The following is a 23085-nucleotide window of genomic DNA, read 5'->3' as shown; positions in this document are numbered from 1 at the left end:
CCTCCTGATTCCACATCCTCCGCATGCTATAGAAGATCTTCAGCTCTATCCTCATGAAAACCAGAAAGACAATCACCCAAGCCATTTTTACCAGCAGACTAGACTATGGAAACACCCTCTAAGTCGGACTCCACCACCGCCTCCAGACCATCCAGAACGCAGCAGCAAGACTCGGCCTGGCCATCGCCAGACAGACCCACATCACCCCACACTTCAGAGAAGTACAGAAGAGGTGAGAATTTAAAGCGCTCACCATCGCATACAAAGCCCTACACAATATCGGACCCAATCTAATCCACCACAAACTCACCTTCCACCAGCCAACCAGGTAACTCCGCTCAACAACTGGCGCCCTCACGCATGTTCTGGGAATCCATTGCATCCGCAGAGAAGGCCGCTCATTCTCCTACCTCACGGCCAAGATCTGGAATGACCCCCCACCTACGCACGTCGCACACCCTCCTTAAATTCAGGAGAAAACTCAAGACATATCTCTTTGAGGAGAAGCAACGGACACACTGCGACATCCCTTGCATCTGGATACCCAATGTGATAAGCTGCGCTCTACAAATCAATTGATTGAATAATTGATTGATTTTTGCACCCAGGACGCTAACAGGGAAAGTGCGCTGTATACGTAATACAGCCACTGGATGTAGAAATAGCATTGCTGAAATATGTGCCACTGCATCAGTTTTTGCTTTTTTTCGTCAAATTCTAGCCCATTTCCCCTGCACTTTTCCACTTGCTTATGAAGTGCAAAGATGCCAGGAATTATTAGGCTGAAAACTGGATTGCTAGCCCACTTGTAAAAGAGCAGCTATTCATGGGCCTTGGAATCTTAATGGCAATGGACCTTCATTTGCTAGAGGCTGTTTAGATATTGAGACACATCAGCCCTGTTTTGTTTTTCTATAACCTTGGCTGATGAAACATCAAAGGCTCATCGAACATCATTAATCTCACACTACCAGTGACCCTTGTGTCTGGCCCAGGATTTTTAAGTTCTATTAAAGTTACTACCTAGACACCTCCGGCTGGAAGGATGTCGCATGAATCTTTGTCCTTCCTGTTTTAATAAAAGTAATTGTACGAAAATGGCTTCCAGTAAGTATCGAATATTCTTATTTTTATGCTTGTACTCCTAAGATTAGGTTTTTGGGACACAAAACACTTCTATAAATGTGTCCTGTAAATCCACTTGTGCCAAAATGTTTCCCAAGCATACTTTCCGAGGTGTGGGCTTGCCTCTAGGCTTTTTCCGAGTAACTGTTACATGAGCTTGAGATATGATGACTGACTCTTTCCCAATACTTCTGGCCTCAAGGCACCAGCTAGTTGACAAAAGCTCCCAATTTTCTGAGACCCAAGCCTCCTGGGTACGATGAGCAAATCTGACACCTTTATTTATTTATTTGCTTACTTACTTGTTTTTCATTTGAGGTTTCCTATTGGTGCGAAACACATCGAGATGACAAGAGAACTCTACAGTCCACAGAATGCTAAACACATTGTATAGTTACAATGATATAGCAGACACCTCTCCTTTTGTCATTTATATAACACATTGCTGTCACCACTGTGGCCATAAAGCCCTGAACCTCACGCCTAGTGACATACAGAAACGTGTACGTTTGGGTGAGAATGGTGTAAATCAGGGTAAAATTCAGTTAACTCCAAGGTACAGCCTATACAAAAAAATAGTGGGGAGCTCTAATTAGCACATGTAATTTACAGTGACGTCACGGGAAGTGATGACGCACTCTGTAATGTCATACCTTTACCTTATTCCTTGCATAACATTTTTTAAATGTGTTTTATTCTTTATAAATCACATGTAGGTTTTCCACTTGTCAATGTTTAATTGAGCTCAGAAATGCCTGAAAAGGACACCGATTTGAAACAGGCATATAGAATTTAGTGTAACATATTTAAGCTGCGTTTAGAGTGTAAATAAAATGCGCTGGGCGTATGTTTTAAACAGTGAAACCTCCTGGTAATGCGTGTTTATTTCAAGCTGTGTTCTTTATCCAGTTTTAAAGCACACAAGGGCTGCAAACTTGCAGTTCATTATGCAATAAAATTTAAATGGTGTGAAATTCTCTGTTACAAGATAAAATAAGGGATTAAAAGATACCACCCTAGTAGGGGTCTCTTACAAACACAGGTGATGCTGCATTAGGGAAGGTGGGTTTAAAAACACCCTCAGGCCACGTTAGACAGGCACAGTGTTCGTAAATACAAGCACTTTACAGTTCTGGGGCACAAGGTGGCAACCCTCAGCCTCCACTGGCCTTGGGTAAGGGGAACAGAGTCCCCTCTCTAAAAATAGTGGGGGCCCCATTCACCCGTATCCATCACCTACTAGAGCACTGGTTTATTGCCCAGTAAATTCCCCAGCATTTTTGATGTTTTAACAAGTACAGGTGGGTGTTTCAGGGAGCCTCAAAATACATTTAAGCTGCCATTTCATAATTTCAGCATCCATACAACAAAGAATATTCAAGCACCAATGTGTATCCTGCTTATCTCGTGGTGCCTGGGCACTCAAATGCTGGCTCAATTTGAACATCTCATTTAATTGCACCAATCAGGAATAATAAAATGGCAGGCCATAGGAGTGAGTGCATTGTTTTACTAAAGTAAGCCCAATATTTCCAAATGATGGTTGCACAAAAGCTATTATTAAAAAAAAAATTGTAGATTCACGTTTTGGTCATTTGCTCTCTGCTTTAACCAGCAAAGTTTATGGCAGACACAATTGACTTTCCCAAGCTAAATTGAGTGGCCACTGTCATTGAATACTGTGAAAACATGGAGGTGCATTGACGGATATCTAAAACCATCTCTCTCTGCCATGCGTAACGGAGCTGAAGTTCAGAGGCAGCCGAGGGAGATCCCATCTGGGCCTGTGTGTGCAGCTGAAGTGTTTGTTCTAACAGAAGTCTTTATCAGCTCCAAACACACACAGGAATTCCGGCCTGGGATAGTCCTTCCCCGATCCTGATTTACAGGAAGAAGGGCATAAAAAGCCGCCCTGATTCCGACACTCGAGGTAACCTGCATCCTGCTCTGGCTTTTCGGCAGCCCAGGGGAGGGATAAGAGCGAAACCGGGGCTCGGAGGGGCAGAACGAGCGGTGTCCGGCCACGGAGAGGCAGCAGGCCGCGAAGCCTCGGGCTCGAGTGGAACATGCGGCTGGGGCAGTGCATCGAGGCCTGGGTAGGCCTCGGACTGGAGCCTGGAGGGATGAGGACCAGCTTTCTCCATGGTTACCGCAACGGCTATGCAGGCCCATACACAAGAGCGCAGGAGCATCATCAGGTAACGTATGAAGGGAGAGGAGTGAGGGAGCTAGAACAGCCAATGGAAAGAGAGAATTATACCTTCAAATGCCCTCCTGGTTTGGCTAGTCAGACACCTATTCTATAGTATCGCTAGTCAGAAATATCAGAAATCAGGACTTTGCAAAATCAGGCGATGTGTTTTAGTAGTCACGTTCTTGCTTTTGACCCAGGACAGCAAACTTGAAGCTTCATGCCTTGATCAAACCCAGTTATCTTGAGCCAGTCAGCGTCTTTTCTCACCTGCCTCAGTTGACTCCTTTAACTGCTAAGATTAACAACTGCTAGGCTATAAGATAATAACCAGTATTATGGGCTATATAAAACTGAAGATTTGAAGGGCTTAGTTTTTGTTTTTTTCAAACTTTTGTTACCGGTCTTTCACAAGATATTTGCACATCGATTTAAAAAAAAAAATACAAAGTGACAATACTTTTTCCTCAAGTAATCTTAGGTTCACAGGCACTTTTTCACCCAATCGTATATCTCCACAAAAGATAGGAGGAAGAACATGCTCTTTCCTCAATGCATTTTCAAACATTGCGGATTCTCAACCAATAATAGCTCTTTATAATGCCATAATTTCTAAACAAAGCATATTTTCTACTCTCTTAAGGAACGTAACAATCACGTTTTATAGATGTTGATGGCATTTCACATCTCTCGTTTAATATTTCCATAAGTCTTTTAACACTGTCTTAAAATAGCATTTAAAAGGTAGCGTAAATCATTTTTAATTCGGTGGAGTGGGCTAAATGAAAAAAATATACACTAAAAAAAAACATGCGCATTAACAAGAGTAGTCGAATGTGATTTGATGTGATTCTACCCTTACGTCCCAATAAGACTGGCTGATATGGATACCTACTCTGTGCATTCCACTAGCATTCAATACCTTTTATTATCAACTCCACAAATGTTCCATTTGAGAACTTCATAAAATCAATTATGCATCAAATATTGACGTTAATGTTAGCAGCTGTGAGGGTGGGATCAATAGTCTATATGGCGTTTCAAACTCTTTGAAAAGTTACAGTAAAGGATATTTCGAATATTGTGGGGCTTGTGTGTGATATTCTACAAACCCTACAGCTTTCCATTTGATTTTAAATCAAATTCAGGGCCAGTGGAGTTGTGCGGCAGCAGAGAACCAGGCTTGACTAAACTATGGACAAAAAAGACACCTTTTATGGCATAATGCAGCAGATCCTGTGGCAGTATTAATTCCATATTTTGATATTTAACACACATTTATACAGTCTGGGCAACGTTTCCTATCATTATTACCAGTTTAACACCTGAATACAGCAGTCAGCAACTGAAAGGTGACCAGGTAACCTTTGCAAAATGTTTGCCACTGTGCAAGTTACTCTTTTGATCATTTGAGCAAGAAACATTTTTTTGGTAGCAATCTGCAAATTATGCGGCAGACGATTGATTATGTGTTAAGTGTGGTGAATCTATAATCATGCGGAAGCTGGTGTTGTGGCAGGATCACGTGTAGTGGTCTTGAGTGTATCTTACTGTAGATATTTAGTTTAATTTACATCACTAAAACCATAGAGTGCAACTCAGCTAACAGACTTTACACAGAACACACAATTTACGCTTTTGGGGCTGCTAAAAATTATATATATTTATATATATACACACACACACACACACAGCACAAAATACACACATGTGTGAGTACCCTCACTACAACTAGAAAAAATACAAAATGACAAGGTGAGCTAAGTATCTTAAAAACACTCAAAAGTTTTTAAAACCTCATATTCAGGTAGTGAAATAAAAGTCCATTTCAGTGTTCATTCTTTATTCAGTCCGTTCATACATAGGAGCCAATGGTGTTGAATTCAGTTTTATTCTTCAAACAAAGATTCTCAGCCCAACCAACCCGTTCGTCCTAACCAACATACCGTATTTATCGGCGTATAACACGCACTTTTTCTCCCTGAAAATAGGGGGCAAATGATGTGTGCGTGTTATACGCCGATAAAATTTAATGGTTTTTTTTTCTGAAATTTCCTCTTAAAAAGAGGTGCGTGTTATACGTCGGTGCGTGTTATACGCCGATAAATACGGTATATATATATGTATTTATTTCTGTAAACACACATAAATACACCTCCCTGATAAGGGAAAAACGCATCACCAGCTAATAAGACAGTGGAACTCACATTATTTCTCACATAACGTTAACATATTATCTTGTGTCACATTCAACGACTCAGTCTCAATTTTCATGATGCAGCAAACATCTGGGCAGGTGACGGAGAGCGCCAAAGACATCATATATTGACACACATGGTTATTGGCCAGTGGATTACATCATTCACTTATATTCCACACTCAAAAATATACTCAAACACCAGAAAAGCTTTCCTTACATCCGCAAGGTTTCCACCTAAAGAATCTCTGATTTTTATTAGAACTTCCACGCCTATACTGCCTCCTAGAGTTTCTGGTGCTGTCCATAGGTTAACGAGGCTCCAGAACCCTTGAAGACACTGTAGGCTACCAATTTACAGCAATCTCTTATGTATTCTTTAAATGCTCCATCCCCTGCAAAAGTTTAAATGTAGACGTTGTTTCATTATGTAGGACTTGGTTCTAGTCTCTTGTGAGGCAGGTAATGTAACTGAGTCACAGTGTTTAGCCCAGGGTTACGCAGTTCGATCCAAGTGGGGAAACTCATATAAGAACACAGGTCTCCTGGATCCTGTAGCAATAATTTACCTCTAGGCCACATCTTCTCTCTTAAATATTTATTTGCACATTTAAATTCAAATAAGATTAAATATGTTTAGCTGGCATCATACCTACTAGAAAACTCTACGGATTACTTGTAAAAGTGTCTTATTATCTATCTTTTTTATTATTTTAATGTTTTAAATGTGTCCCCTTTGTCAAAGATTCTAATTTAAACTTTATTTTTCATTTTCCTTCGCAATGTAGCTTTGCAATGATTCTTGTTATCTCTTCCCATTTTTATGACTATCTACTCAGAGATGATGCGATCTCTCGCGAACATATTCAAATTTTGCACATTCTTCCTGATTAAGAGTCTACTTTTCTTCCTGTACAAGTTAACATCTCGTTGGGAATGGGGCCGGGTTTTTCCAACAGACTTAGCGCTGTGATCGTCGCTTTTAAGTGATGGCAGTGATCCATTCTCAACTTACCTGTATATCAGGAAGGTACTAGACTAGTTCCAAGCAACTGGTACCCTAGGCAAACAATGCATTCAGCCCCACAACTTTATACATATATATTTTGTTATTTTGCTTTTACTTCCTCGCATTTGGCACGCCACTTAATTGGGCAGCCAGTTTTGTCTTAAGATAGGACTACCTCTGGTCCCCAATAATGAGTGCTGGGACCCGCCACCTGCAACCACTGGCACAAATTAAGAACCATGTTTTGGAATCCCAGCAAGGAGAGCGCGGTGGACTGAATTCCCCCATTGTGACCACAGGTACACGGGGTTCAATTCATACCTTTGTGATGAGACCTAACTCACCTGGAGCCCAGCATGAGCGGGAGAAAGATGGGGTTTAGGAAGAGAAATAGATCAGCTGGAGGGTGTTAGATAGTTCCAGGGAGAAGGTACAGATTGTGTCTCTCGGTCTTTACTATAGGGAGGTTGTTCCTGACTTATATATCCAGTGTCACATTAATGCAATGAGCTGAGAACTCATTGACTCGAACAGCTTTGTAGGATGCGGCCTTGATTTCAAATAGCTTAAGCGCTGGTGTAGCTGGACAGTGGAGTCTTTTTTAATACTGATGAGGTGTGTACAATTCAACTCTAAGATCTCCTAAATCAATCTTGCAGTAGGGATCGGACATCCCTAGAGGCGGGAGAGAGCCCACTTACCTGGAACAAGGAGTACCTAGCGTCAGTGTTGGAGCCGGTAGCAATACGAAGCCATACTAATGACAGATGGAAGACTCTACAACATGGGTGTACCTTCCGTAGGTGCAACAGGTGCAGTGGCACCGGGCTCAGGAGCCTGAGGGGCCCATTCAACCCTGTTTATAGCTGTATTTTACAGTTCAAACAGCGGCCAGGGGCCCAGCTCCTTCCTTGCACTAGGGCCCATGACACACTGGCTTCGCCAAGTGCCACTGACATCTCGTAACCCCCCTCAAACATACAGCTCAGTCTGTAGGCGAAGACCGGGATAGTGAACGTCCCTAGCTGATATGTGACTTCTAAGCGAGATCTCAGTGATGGGCTTTGATGGAATATTATGAAGGACGTGGTTCACAAAAGGTGAATCACCCACATAAAATAAGAAGCAGCATCATAGAGCCATCTCAGACTAGAGTGGGAGCTAAATGCAGTCCTGGGACATCATTTAAAGCCAGTCCCATAACGCACTGGGCAAGTCCAACACTTACAAAGGGATCAGACAGGAGGTGCCTCTCTGCTAGGACTTGCCCACTCCATTTAGAGATATGTCTGAGTGTGCGTGTATATGTACATAATTATGTGTATGTGTATATGTACATATATATATGAATGTATTTGTTTCAATGAGTCAACATGTGAGAAACCAATTAGGTGTTCCATTATTTGAGGGTTTGGTGCAGTAGCCCAAAGAACCATTTCTCGGGCGAAGAACATCATGCCTGTGCACTATGTACAAATATATTCGAAAAAATGTTCTAATGCTCCCATTGAGAAGCACACCCACATAAAGGTGAACGCACACTTACACAGAAACCCATATTCTTACATTTAAGAGGTTCTTTGATCCAGCTTTCATTCTCTTAGAACACGGGATAGCATAAAAAAGATACAAGGAGGAAAACGTGCCATGCTGTGCTTTACTCAAGGTCAGGGCACTAGATTTATGCAATTCTGCAGCCTTAGTTTTGTTCGCATAATTATAGATTTGCTGCATTTGCCACATAATTCATTATCTGCTGCATAATCTGCAACATTTTACAAAAAAATCAGTTTCTAGCTCAGATGGTTCAAAAGTTATTAATAATGCAGTGATACGTTGCCGCACAATGGAATGCCCTTTGCGAAGGTGAATAGGTCACCTTCGTTTATTGCTCAATTTGAGTGTTACACTGCTACAAATAGGGTGCAACCTATGCCCAGACAGTGTTAAGAAGCGGGAAAAAATGACAAAATAATGAAGTAATACTATCACAAAATATGCTGCATTATGCTGTATAATTTTGCCTTTTGTGCCACATAATTTAATCAACTCTGCTGCATAATTTAGCCCTTCCATACCGCATAATTCCAGCGGCCCTGGTCATAGTGCATTGGGAAGGCCAAGTGCTGCTTGTCACAATAGCAGCAAGCTTGGCCATTTTGACAAATACACCTAACAGCTTTAAAGCCAGAGCTAAATTTGTGTCAGCACTTGAGGGTGGTGAACCGTCTTTTCTATTATTTTTTGATCATAGCAAAAAGCGAAATTAATCGAAAAGGAGGAAGGTTAAAATAGAATAACAGATAAAAAGTGACAATGGGAGAAAGATAGGATGGGAAAGAACCTGCAAGAGTGAAATAACGAGACAGGAAGTGTAGACCTGTGGTAGAAAGAGGTATCAGGTGAAATTTACTCCAGACAACCTTGTTATTGGGCCACCCTGGCATTTGGTACAGCGCCCCTTAAGCAAAACATTTGGCCCTTGCACTTTTTTTTAACCAATTAGGCACTAAATTGAGTTTTTGAAAAAGTTGCTGCAGTGTACCGGAAAATAATTTTAAGAAATGGTTATTATTATGTTTAACTCTACTAAAGGAGGCCAGAAGGCACTGGTGGATGCCAACCAACACAAGACTGGAGGAGGGACATGTCTATAGGAAAAGAAAACATGTATGTGTCACCAGTTGTTAACCATTCATGGTATCTGGGAAAAGGTCCCAATTCATGTTGGATATTAAAGACCAAAGTTCAGAGTTCAACCATTAGATAATTTATTCTGAAACAGGCCAAGACTTCGAATATAGTTCAGTGATTTATTTATTGACATTCAAAACATATTACAAAATGCTTACCAGGGAGACAGAGGTAATACAACCGGACCACCCAGAGTAGTGCTTTAACCCTCTCAAGGGGTATGGTAAGCACTACCTAAATAATATATTTCCATCCAGTGACAAAGAGGGTGTCAATGTCCTTTACAGGCATTATACCCCTGGAGAAGTAACACTTATCTGGGGGTTTTGGGGTATTTCATGGCATCTGTAAAACACCACAAATAATCAGGCTTTGATTCCTATGAGATAATAGTGTTCTAATGCCTTCTCCTCTCTTGGTCGTCAAGACCCCTCTAGACCCAGAACATAGCGGAGTCTCTACGGAATATAATTAGGTTGAATGGAAATTAGATTTGAATCCATGTGCATGTTTGAGTGATGTAAAGTGGTCAAAGATGTGCAATGTGCCCATTTAAAAGCCAGTATTTAATGTATTGCACCCACCGCCCAGCCCTACACGTGCATCAGTCCTGATGTAACGAATTATGGTGCTAGATTGCAATTCCGCACACCATACTAAGGGGGAGAGCTGAAGCCGAGTAGAAAATATGTACCAAGGCTGGAAAAACATGCTTACAACATCCACCACAAGTGCTAGAAAAATACTATCAGTACAGATTTTTAAATTCTATCTGTTTTAAAAATTTTAATTTAAATGTTTGTATTGACATTAGAAATGGTATTACTTGTATCAGTAAGAGACATAGTTAATTAATCTTGCAGCAGTATGCAGAAACTAGGATTACAGCACCGAGAAACATGATGCATCAACTTTTTAAACCAAAGCTGATCTGTAGCATTCTGCGGGTGTAGGGCAAGTATTATATTAACTACAGAGAACTGTGAATTGAAGTTTTGTGAACGAAAACCTGTGCCAACATACATAACAGTTCACAGATTGTAATAATAAAAAGAACTAAGAACAGGATTAGAGTGAAAACGAAAAATTCTCATTGACATTGTACAATACAATCGAAAAAATGATATCTGAATTTCTATGGAAGCATATCTATCACTCGACAAACTAACAGCGGAGTAAAATTCCAGGATTACTTTAAGTATCAAGTATCCTTTCAGACCCAGCAGGGATGAGGATGGTTCACATCAGAGAGCCTCAGGGCATCGGTTTCGCTACTAATAGTAAGGGACCTCTTTCTGCCTCGTCCCTTGAGTCTTCTTCTTACAATTCATAAATCTTACCTCCTCAACACTGACCATCCTTACCCGATTGTGTACCACGCAATAGGCGCCGTAAGAAGCCTAGACCAAAAACTTCAAATGAAACTTACAAAAGCAGACTGCCACCCTTTGGCACAATAAGCACATTAAATTCAATGACTGCAACTTTTTTTGAGAAAGTAGGGCTTCAAAAGGCATCATTCTAATCAGGGACTTAAGCACCAGTAAAAACCCAAAAACATTTTCAAGAACTACATTTTATCTTTTTAACATTAATGGGGAAAACAAGTTAGACCTCTCCGATGGGCTGGTAAGATATGGATGGGATATTTGTATCTCTCGTTGCAGGGCCATTGTGAGGTACTTTTAAAATGCTATCAGTAGAATATCCGGCCTCCAGTGTCTACCAATAGTGTACAAGAGATAAGTGATAAATGTCTTAGTGCTGCGAAGCTATTTAGATGGCCATGCCTGTTTGAATGGTATGTACTCAGTGAAAGGACGAATGGTTGACTACATGAATGAATGAATAGATATGTGTGCTCAAGGTCTCAAGCTGTGTACTTAGTGGCCACCACTGGACCTACCCTAAAACATGTTTCAGTGGTGTCGACATGCATGCACACAATAGGTACACACAGACACAAGCCTACAGCTCCGTTGTATTTTCTCAATATTTGAGTTTTTTGCATACTGGATAAAATGGCTGTGCAACGTTTCTAAAATGGCCTCTGGCTCTGCCTCGCCCTGTTTTGCCCACCGCTTCTGATTCAGTACTTTGTTATATTTTTACTCCGTATACCAGTCTAGTGCACCCAGGCCGTTAAAGTGTTTTTAAGGTTGAGCATAGCAGCAAGCGAGCTCTGCTTTTCCGACGTGTTGGTATCTATGGCACGCCCATCACAATCACTTGTTCATGGGCTTGCCTCTCAAAAATCCTTTGTTATCATTGGTAAATGCTTTACATTTATCCCTCTTTCGGGCAGTTTTGTTACCACCTTGGCCATTGACCCTTTTATGGATAATTGCACGTTTGCCGATATGTTTGACTGCAAGCGATCTTCTTTTTCCTTTTGTGTATCTCCTTCGCGCACACACTCATGGCTGCCGTGGCGCTTAGAATCGGCTCGCTCATGTCAACTGTTTTGCTTTTCATTTTCAATGTATGTTGCAGAAAAAGTCCAGTTAAGAGTGTACAACGCTAATAGCTCTAACTCTAGCAAACACAGGACCCATTGCATTGCAAATGCTTGTTTTTTTATTTTGATGAGTTTCTTGCTGGGGTGTCATTCTGAACGTTGTGAAACTTTTTTATTCTGATTGGATTGTTTAACTGTATATTGAATTTAAACAACATATATACACATTTTCAGAAAACAAGCGTGAAAGTGGTGGATAAATATACATTTTATTTATTATGGCATTGTTTTTGAGGGTTTTGAAGTGTGCTGGTTGCATTTCTGGGATACGCGTTAAGTACTTGTTTTTTCTGTCTCCTCGTTAGATACACTTTTTAATAAAACATGCCGTTGGGATCAGCCACCAGCACCAAAACAAGCGGAGAGTTCTAAATGAAGACAGAGTGCCATCCATGAACTTTCCACAGGTAACCATGCTTGTCTTTGCTTAGTCTCATACCAAGCACAACTATGTTATTCCTTCCACTTATACCAGCGTCTGGCGGCCATTTTAGGTGCAAGAAGCCATTTTGTCACCACAGACAGCCTATCGCAGGCAGAGCTGGAAAGAGGGAACTAGAATTTCAAATCCAGGTAGTGGCCAGCAGGAGATGCGTGTCTAAGTAACAACAGACATCGAGACCATCCTAAGACAAATGTAAGAAAGGTGGAAGATATTTGAGGCCAATTGATTCCTCAGTCCATACAAACCAGATATTGTGAACATATCAATATGCTTGCCCTGTTCATAACCCGTTCGCTGATATAAATATGACACTCTCCTTTTGCCATCTGATCGATAGGGAAATGGGCACTCTCATTCAGTTTAGTGAATCTGAAAAGTCAGCAGTGCTCCAGGCAGTGTCAGTAACAGAGTTTGGCGTGAGACTGACTAGCGCCTTGAGACCCGCACGGGTGAGTAGCGCGGTTTATAAATGTTAATGATTTGATTTGATTGGCTCAGGTTTGCTGGCCCGAAAACACTAGATTTCCTTATAGTCCTGCTTCTTCCTGAAGTTAGGAAGACTGATGGACCATTGAAAAACTGGGGGAAAACACTTATGATCTTCACTTCCTCTTAGCATCTAACTAACTTATTGGACCCAACTTGCACTTTGCATGCTGGAACACGCAGGCCCACACATTTAATACACAGAATCAAGCTACATATTGGCAAAAGAGCCAGAATTTATTAAGTTGACCCTCATAAGAGGGGCATTTTGGGATTATGTTTGATTCTGGTGAGAAAATTTTGATTTTCCAACTTCTAAACCTCTTGCAAAACAGCTTAAAACTTACCTTGTCCAAAAACAAACTTACTGACCTGTGGATTTCTCAGCACCCCCTAACTGAATCACACCCTGAGGGCTCCTGGGAAAAACGGAGGTCCCCTTATAAATCTGCCCTTTATTACGAACCTGGCTACCAGTTGACTGCACTCCAGCAGTAACACGGCGATCGGGACATGTACTTGCATTTAAGGAAGTGTTGCTAATGGACGACTGTTGTGTTGTTTCGTTTCAGTTGAATCATTTGGGTGGGGCACCTGTGTATTATAGAGGGAAAGCTCAGGCATGAGACTATCGTGTCCTCGGTTACATGCATACAGCTGTACTCCAATTTACGATGGCTTTTTTTCCTTTTCATGCATGCTTGGCCATTAAAGGCCTCTTCAGAAATCTAGCAATATCAGCTTGCACGTGATGGAAACCCTCCATGCACCGCGCTGTTGGTAGGCCTGTGGGGTTAATGTAAACAAACGTTATGTACTGTGGTATCATCTAACTGAGACTGTGGTAAATTATAGGTCATTTTTGCAGAAAGTTTGAAGAAACTTTACAACGAGGGAGTTTAGTTCAATTGACGGTTCATTTGCACCTTGCTGAGGTGACACGTCATAGGATGAAGGACTTGTGGTTAGGTTGCTGGCTGTGAACCCAGGGGCCTTGAGGAGGAGTATGTGATTCTGAGCAGATCAATATAGCGCATCATTAGTCTTCTTATCGGTCAAATTGGCAGTGCTTGGGATGAATCTCATTATCAACCACTGTCTAAGACTGGACATTGACGTTACCACTGGATGGGATGTTAGGAGCTGTGTGTGGGGTTAACACGATAGGGATGCTGCCCTGAAACAATCTGGTGACCTTATAAGGGAAATTTGCACCATGTCTGTAAACTATATAGGTAGATTTAAAGATAATTTTATACCTCACTCACCTATAAATTTGGTGATGTGAGTATCAAACATCCTAACTGTGCGTTCCGACACAGGGACGCCCGAAGAAAATGGTGCAGTGAAATTTACAACATTTTACTGCACCATTTTTTCTGTCATTTTTAATGCCTGCTCAGAGCAGACATTAAAGTGACACATCCATTTTAAAATGGGCCTCCCTGTGCTTTGCTGCACTAGCGTCAACATTTTTGACACTAGTGCAGCAGAGGGCCACAATAGCGTCAATAATTTTGATGCCATTGTCCTAACGACCGCCATGGTGCGCCGCATTGTAAATACGGCACTACCATGGTGCCTTCAGCTTCAGGTGGGGACAGGTGATACAAGAAAAGTGGCACAGCGGGACCGATGCACCACTTTATTGTAAATATGCCCCTAACTTTCTCCATTTGTAATGTGTCTGATCCTGTGTAATGATACTTGCAGCAATGTGCAAAAATTATAAATACATAAAGTAGATGGATTGCACTATTCAATTATGTTGCTATGATGGGTGATCAAAAGTGCATGCCTCGCACAATGCAGCACACAATGAGGCCCTGCATTAAATCTTTATACTGATACCTATAAAGGAAGGATTCTTGTAACCGGCAGACACTGTAATGCACTCATATTGAAAATTAGTGTAGGCTGTTAAAGTAAATGCCTTTGTCCAATGCTTTCAATCAAGGAGGTTATTCCTACAGAGTGCCACATTAATGCAGCGCACAAGCATCGCTCTATTCCTGAAGCATGGCGCTTGCATTCCTCCCTCACTGAACCAACACTCAGGCTTCCCAGGTCGGTGTGAGAGGAGTTCATACCTGGACTGGATGAGCTGCTCTCGCGTGGGCCTGCGAGACTTGAGACCTCAGCTCAACCAATCAGAAAGTCAGCCCTTCCACGGAGTACTGCCGAATCCGTTGTCTCACATCTCCAAAGGGTGTGTCCAGAATGAATGCTGCAGGCAAGAACTGGAAAAACAAATCAGACGTGTGATATTGATAATTAGAGTTTCTTAATTGTAAAAAGTATATTATGAGAAGCAGCTTATACCATCTTTATGGGCAGTCCTTGGGACAGGATGAACACAAACAAAAGAAACCACCATTAATTCACATTATATGAACATAGAGGAGACAGACCGTAACTCAGAAACTACACAAAGGGACTGCCTTAAGCTCCCAAGAAAGGCTTGGATGACTATGAGACTTTCAAAAATAATTTTGCCAGTTTGTTGGGGTTATCCTTTTAAAAGTGTGGGATTGCCATAAAAATGCCCTCAGAACTGGAAAAGACATCCACCTTTCCTCAGGGATAGGGCAGTTCTCTAGCACAAAAAGTGAAAACAGCTGCTAACTAGCCCTCATTAGGGTCACTTTCACCCAGTCCGGGCATTTTAGCTTTGTTTAGATTTTATTTTATTATACGGTTTTGCTTTCCTATCGCTCGTATGGACCTATAAGTCTTATAGTGGAGAGTGGCACTTCGCATTTGGTAGGTAAGAAGCAGTGTTTCAATGTAACTGGTTTCAGTACAAGCCTTTTAATGCCTCTAAGGCATGTGGGCATTCGCTGAACTCAGCTAACATTGCAGAACTGCCTCTTAATTGCCAAGTCCTAGCTTTTTAGCCCAGCGCACTCCGATTGCTCAATATATATAAACGCCTGTAATGATAAATGTAAAACTACACGTCCCAGAATGCAAAGCGATGTCACCCTACAAGCCATCACTGACAGAAGACGCCAAGTGTGACATGGACTTCTTGCATTTTTCTTCCATATTAAACACGCGCTTGAAATAACAAAATACGGTGGTCAAGTCATAATACATTTGATTTCAGTTTGCTTTGTCAGTCGCTTTCCACTTTTTAATTACTTTTCAGAAAACATTAACCTTTTAAATCAGATTTAATCTAACAATTTCAAAACATTCTGAGTTAAAAAAAAATCAACAGACTCTAATTCACAAACTTTTTTACAACTGTGCGGCTTCTTCAGAAGTAGAGAAGCTCCTCAATGAGAGATCTTGATGTACAAACAAAATTTTGGGCGGTCAAACACTCTGGTGGAAGTCCACCTAGCTGGTTGAGTTTTCCATTTGAGGAAGTGCCTCAAAGGGGAGGGGAAAGGCGGCAGGCGTGGGATGGGGATGGTGGTTTCGGAACCTCCCACAGAATCCATACTCTGGGCCAGATTTACACGGTCCTAGTGCCGCTTAGCGTCACCTTAGCATAATTTTTTTATGCTAATGTGGCATTAAGGAGCCCATTCGCCTTCGCCATATTTACAAAGTGACACAATGCACGCATTGCACCACTTTGTAACTCCCGGGGCCACATTATGCCTGTTCCAGGCATAATATATGCAGGGGGGTGTTCCAGCGCAGGGAGGCCCGTAAAAATGACGCAGTGAAATTGACAACAGAGCAGGCATTGAAATTATGTGCCCATTAGTTTCAATGGGCCTCCCTTTGCTTTGCAGGATTAGTGCCACAATTTACGATGCTAATCCTGCAAAGTACCACAATAGTGTCAAAAATTATTTTAAATATGGCACGGTCTTTAGGCGGGGTGCAAGAAAAGTGGCACATCACAGCTGATGCACCACTTTCTTGTAAATCTGGCCCTTTGTCTGGTTACACACATTTTGGGGGTTGTTTCCATGCTGCAGACACTTGTAAATGAACCCCGGCGAAACGTTGCTGTGAACTTCCAGCGTGGCAAAGAGTAATAGGTGACCCCCAAATGTAGTGAAGAAGCGTCCTCAGAGGGGTTGTTTTCCTGTAATAGAAAAAGGAGAAAAACTACAATAACATGTCACTGTTCTGTAACCACAAACAGGTGGATTTTCCATGGAGTGAAATGTAAAACAAGCACAGGTCTGTAACGTGGAGCTACAACAATAAAAAAAAAACGTTAACATGATGTGTTGCGTACGGTCCTGAATAAAAGACACACATCAGATGAGAACCACAAATAATCACATTATTTCTTACCTTTACTTCTCCTCTTTTCCTTAGCATCAACATCTCATGAATTTGGTGAAGTCATCAGCTTCCCTACCCAAGGATGGAACTTGATGAGGTGAGCTTTTATTTCCTATTAGGGTAGGCCCTGCATCACTTGTGTTATTTTTAAAGCACTGTACCCAAGGCCTTCTCAAAGCACTCATGGAGGACCGGAGAGATGTGGGAGAGGGCCAGGAAACCAGGAAGATGGATCTGAGCCATCATCCTGCACTTGACATGCCTCATGATGAACGGGCTGGAGCAGCCTGGTGTAACATAGCACCCTATCCCCACGCCATAGCTGTTAGAGGCAGGTTGCACAGAGTCAAAAACAGGAAGGTGGCAGAAGACTCAATGTAATCGGGTATAACATTTTTCAACCCTTGGCTTCCATTTAAAAGCTCAATGACTTCTGGCAGATGTAGTCCTAGTACACCATCATTTCGGGCAACTCCTAAATAGCAGTGATTTATGGAAGGAAAATCTGAAGTGGAATATGTGTCCCTCGTGATACAGAGTCATCTCAAATCTCTGAACAAAGGTCCAAAATAATTTTGCGCTTTTTTTGGTCCAGGCTAGTTGATAGTGCATGCACTATCCACTGTGAAACATATTGTGGCTTGTAACCCTCCCACTGCTTACCATTGGTTGGCTTTCTTGTCACTTTCATTTGCCTGGGTCTTCTTTGTGCACCAGCTTTTCAGTCTTGTGTTTGTCCCTCCCATGGAGCATTGCCTCTTTACAATCCCTTTGACTGGTTAACATTGCTGCCTCAACTGCTTGCTTTTCAAGCATTGCTTTTTTCCTTGTATGGTGAGTACTCCACAGGAGCACTTTTTTTTAGCTGTTTCTCTCATGTACGTCTCTCCCACTGCACTCGTTGTTTCTGTGTTTCCACTTTTCACAGCCCTTTCTCTCTTGCCTGTATGCTTTTCCCCATTGCTTCCCCATCCTGCACTCTCTGTGTTGCCTTCCCCCAACCGCATGTTGCTGCTCCGTTCCTCCCACCCTCCCAAGTATTGCTTTCACACCCCTTCCAACACTTCCCCTCTTCCTTTTGCATCTCCTCCCATATTTCCTCGCCTTTCCCGAAAAACTCACCCAATCTCCCGTTAAAAAAAAGAGAACATTTGTGCATTTTATTTCATTTATAATTATTGATTGCATAAAAAGAAAAAAAAAAGCGACAAAATAATTGTGTAGGTGAGCTCATATGTGGTGTAGGCTTCAACAAAATGACGTAGGTGGCCACGTTAAAAGCTTTTGTTTTTGTAACTTTAGCCACACTGTGCAGCATCCCATCAGCGACTTTAGACGTGGGCCTTTGGGATGTCCTACCTTACTGGTCACCCTAGACTAGAGGTGTTTAACGTAACTCCAGGAGGTTCACACCTATGCCAATGTTTTAGCAGAACAACTAAGCACCAATTTATTGTATACAATCTTACTTTATGAAACTGTTTCAGGGATCCAGTCCTCCTGGGCCTATGCTGGATATAACTCTCCCAGGTGGGATTCGGTTCTCCCTGATTGAGAGTGGGCAGATAGTTCCTGCACCCAGTTATCCAAGGTGTGAAGACTCCAGACTTTTGGTTGATAGTTTTACCCAGAAAAAATCATGTGATGTTTTGGCTGCAGCAGCAACCAAGCCTCGTTCCCTGTTTTTTTCTCGCGTTGTGGGGGCATACAATGGTTACTTTTGCCAGGACTTACCTTTCCCTACACTCACGTACTCACCCACTCCATCCAATCCTGCTGTCAGGTGGAAAATGTATGCATCAAATCCAGTGAAACTGAGAATTCTGTGTGGGTTTACGACTGGTAAATCTGACCTCACACTATTATTTCCCATTCTGTGGAGCACAATTTTTTATTACTCACTGCAGGCCAGACCTGTCAGACTTGATGATGACTAGCCAAGTTTTCAAATATTCGAAATGCAGGTTTTTAGATGTTGTAAGTTTAAAAAAAACATGAGCACACACAAAAATAAATGTGCTGATGTAATACAGGGTGCTTCTCCCTGCACAGTTGTATTTTTAAATGGTTGTGTGCTGGGTCAGTGCCTCAGCAGGGACTGTGAACCAGATTTACAATAAAGTGGAGCATCAGCTGTGATGTGCCACTTTTCTTGCACCCCCTGCACCCTCCTAACGACACCATGTGTGGGCTGTATTTACAATACAGCGCACCATGGCACACTTTAGGACAATAGCATCATAATTTATGATGCTATTGTGGTAGTTTGCAGGATTAGGCCGATAAATTGTGGCGCTAATCCTTCAAAGTGAAGGGAGGACCATTGAAAGGCGATAAAAATGACAGTAAAAATGGCTCTGTGAAAATTGTACATTTCACTGTTCCATTTTTACGGGCCTCCCTGTGGGGGAACACCCCCCCTTGTATACATTATGCCTGGTGCAGGCATAATGTGGTGCAAGGGGATGCAAAGTGGCGTAATGCAAGCATTGCACCACTTTGTAAATATGGCGATGGAAAATGGCCTCCATTACGGCACATTAACGTAATAAAAATGACGCTAGTGTGGTGCTAAGAGGCGCTGGGGCCTTGTAAATCTGGCCCTATATTCTTTGGAGAAAGAAGCCACTTCAACCTGATTGAGCCTACATTTCCACACAAAATACATCCGGTGAAAATATTACCTAGTCTTTTGCCTGGCCACGCCCACTCCTTGTCCCTTTTTTGATGTCATTAGGACCCACCTCTCTCTGTCCTCCTAAGTGCCATCTGAATATAACAGGCTGAGGCTGCCCTGGGATTCCTGCAAGCTTGAAATGCAGGTGACACTGCTCACTTACAGTTTTGTAACATGACTTTTAGGTCAAAACCTACCAGACAGCAAAGCTGTCTGGTTTGCTAAAGACATGTTGGGGACATTCAGAAAGCTGACCCAGGAATGCATTCCACCCACTGCTTACCGCTGACTTTGTGTTTGTAACTCATGTTTCTGTCTTTCTGTTTACTGGCTTTATTTGCTCTAGGCTGTCCAGCTTGATTTTGTCCCTTCTGTTCCCCAAACATTGTTTACTGTATTCTTCCACTAACTTGTTTTCCTGTAAACAGGCCTCTAAATCTCGTTCTTATCTTGGCACATTTGCTGTGCATTCGAAGACAGAGGTGAAATGTCAAGCTCTCTCTTCCGAGAGAGCTTGGTGTTTACTTTTTTTTCCCTCTGACTTAAAAGTGAGAGAATTTATGTGACAATCCTGCAGAGTATCCATATAAGAGGAGGGGGTGTAATAAAAAATTAACTGTACTGATGTTTCAGAATATATCAGAACTAGTACAAATGAAGCACATTTTTTGTTTTTCTAAAGTATAGTGGAAACAAATATTTGAATATGGTCAAAACACATTAGGTGATGACATGTGCACACATTATCGTTTGTGTGCAGTAAAACTGTATTTTGGTGCAAATGTAATGGTCATTTCAGTTGAAAATGTGATGTCTGTAATGGCAGTGCGCTACCACACAATGCTTACTCCACACTGGGCTAATCCAATCTATGGCACACCACGCCATTCTATGACACTCTGCTCCCCTCTAGGACATGCTGCTCCACTCTGTGCCCTGCCGTTCTGAGACACTCTATGACACGCATCGCCACTTGACTCCACATCACTCCAGTCTACGCTGCTCACTCCATAACACTCATGCTACACTACTTACCCCACTCTGCTCTAACCCACTCTACTCCAATCTATCCCACTCCACCCACTGTACCCAGTCTACCCCTCACTCCACTTTGCTGCAATCTACCCTAACCTACTCCACTCCAATCTACCCCACTCCCCTTCACCCAATCTACCCCACTCCAGTCTGCCCCACTTCAATCTACCCCACTCCAGTCTGCCACACTTCAATCTACCCCATTCTAACCTATTCTACCCTACTCCATTCCAATCTACCCCACTGCATTCCAATCTACTGTACTCTGATTCACCCAGTCTTCCCACTCCACCATAATCAACCCCACTACACTACACTCCCATCTACTCCACTCCACTCTTCCCCAGTCCATCTCACTCCACTCTTTCAACTCCACTTCAATCTATCCAACTACACCTCGGCCCACTCCTCTGTACCACAATTTACCACACTCCATTCCACACTATTGCACTCCACTTCACTCCAGTCTACTACGTCACCCAAATCAACCTTCCTCCAATACAGTCTGACCCACTCTACCCCAGTTGGCCCCACTGCATCCTACTCCAACGTACCCTACCCCACTGTACTCCAAACTATCCTACTCTCATCTACCCCATCCAATCTACCCCATCCAATCAGCCCCACTCCAGTCTACCCCAGTCTGCTCCACGTCAATCTACTCCACTCAATCTACCCCACCCTAACACAATCTACCACACTCAAATCTACCCCATCCCAATCTACTACACAGCATGCTATCTAACTCCACTCCAATCTTCCCTATTCCAATCTACCCCAATTCAATCTACCCCACTCCAATCTACCACGCTAATCTATCAAAATACCCACTCCACCCCACTCCAATCTACCCCACTTTACACCAATCTATCCCACTCCAACCTACCCCATATCATTCTACCCCAATCTACCCCACTTCACTCCACTCCAAGCCACTAACTTTTAACCATGCTGAACAGCAGCCACATTGGTGTCAATAATAGCTAAACCACATTGCCAAAGCCAATAGCTCTTGCATAGGCGAGATCTTTTGGCTTTGCAAGTGGTTGTTGAACATGTATGCACATATACCTACACATATAAACATAACTCTGCGTCATGTGACAAACCACACGTCTGATTGCACGCAGATTGTGCTTCCATATTTCTAAGATGGCATCAGAGGACCCTGAAACGTGGTATCCTTTTAGTGAGAACCACTAGCGCCCAATTTATCGGTACTCACTTTACGCTCCACGGAAGAATGAAACGCCACCCTGGCCCCGCCAGGACCCCGGTTTGTGACTTCCAGGTCAAGCAGTTGTGATCTGATACCGTTTAACTTGCTAAACCTTCTCGTCGACTTACACCTGCGCTTTCTTCCGACTGGCTGAACCTGAGTAATTCACGGCACGACATTTTTCTCGTCAAACTGATGATGTGTGTCAACACAAGCTAAGCGAGGTAGATACACAGGGATGTGACCGCATTGAATGTTTAAATACAGACTCACGTATATCGCACATGATATATAGGAGCCTCAGTGCACCCTCCTCTTGGCGCTAGGCCACTGGTCCTCCTCGTAAAGCATGATTTGTGTACTCAAGTCTCCTTCCAGTTAATGAGTAGAGGCTCGAGCTTCACGACGGTGGAGTAAAAGCGTGGAACTCACGCGTCAAGTTCTTTGATTTGTTCTGAAAGGTCAATCCCGCAATCTCTTACAATCAGCCAATGCGGCAAAGCAGCGCCTAGACATCCACGAGAGCCGCAAAGTGTGCTACAGGAATGTTTTGTCACGAACAGATTCCGCACTGTGCCTAGAACAGGGCCTTTTCTTAAGTACCAGACCTCTCCTCCCCCGTATGAAGCCCCTCTCCATCCCGGCGCCTTCTGCCTCTCTTCGTAGCACTGCGCCGGCGCCTCGATGCGTGTGCTCCTGCTTGCAGGGGTTAGGAGACTGGGCACAGCTGGCAGATGTCGGGCAGGCATTTAACCCTGCAACCCGTGCATGTCCCAGTCAGGCTGATGCGGGCGGAGGGGGCTTTGCCTCTCCCCGTCTGTAGGAAGCGGATCAAAGCATCCCTCACCTCTAAACCTCTGAATTGACAAGAAGGGGCGAGGATGCTCGGGTGGAATCCCAGCCCGGTGACGTCACGGACAGACCCGCCCCCCGGGCCCGGCGGGGGTCCTCGCTGGCACGCGCAGGGGGATTCCCCCATCTGTTGCTTGTCAGTTTCCCAGGCTCGGAGCGCTGCAGGGGAGGAGGGTCGCAGATCCGCGGAGCAGAGCGGACCACCGTGCGTCCTACGCGGGGGAGGAGCGCTCTGCCAGCCTGGGTGCCAGCCTCTCCTCTTCCCTCTGCCGCCAGGTCTACCAGCTGCCGCACTCCGCCTTCCCGGGAGCCGAAGTGAGTACTGAAAAGTTTTGGAGCGGGAGTGATGGGGACGGAGGGTGGTGGCGAGGAGGAGGTGAGGG

At 43.1% G+C, this 23085-nt stretch overlaps 1 protein-coding gene across 2 annotated transcripts in view; it reads left to right on the top strand.

Moving 5' to 3' along the window:
- Positions 1-3053: 3053 nt before the first annotated feature.
- The window catches only part of EGFL7 (EGF like domain multiple 7), a 59520-nt gene continuing 39488 nt past the window's right edge, over positions 3054-23085 (top strand). Inside the window, exons 1-3 of one of the 2 annotated variants that reach the window (XM_069241591.1) lie at positions 3054-3323; positions 12040-12141; positions 16953-17016. The gene's annotated coding sequence lies outside the window, so the exon portion shown is untranslated. Of the gene's footprint in view, positions 3324-12039; positions 12142-16952; positions 17017-22841; positions 23018-23085 lie in introns of those variants that run through there. The other variant, XM_069241592.1, reaches the window with a different exon arrangement.

Source organism: Pleurodeles waltl, chromosome 6, assembly GCF_031143425.1.
Source record: "Pleurodeles waltl isolate 20211129_DDA chromosome 6, aPleWal1.hap1.20221129, whole genome shotgun sequence".
NCBI classification, from domain to species: domain Eukaryota; kingdom Metazoa; phylum Chordata; class Amphibia; order Caudata; family Salamandridae; genus Pleurodeles; species Pleurodeles waltl.
This window is presented reverse-complemented; position numbering and strand designations above follow the sequence as displayed.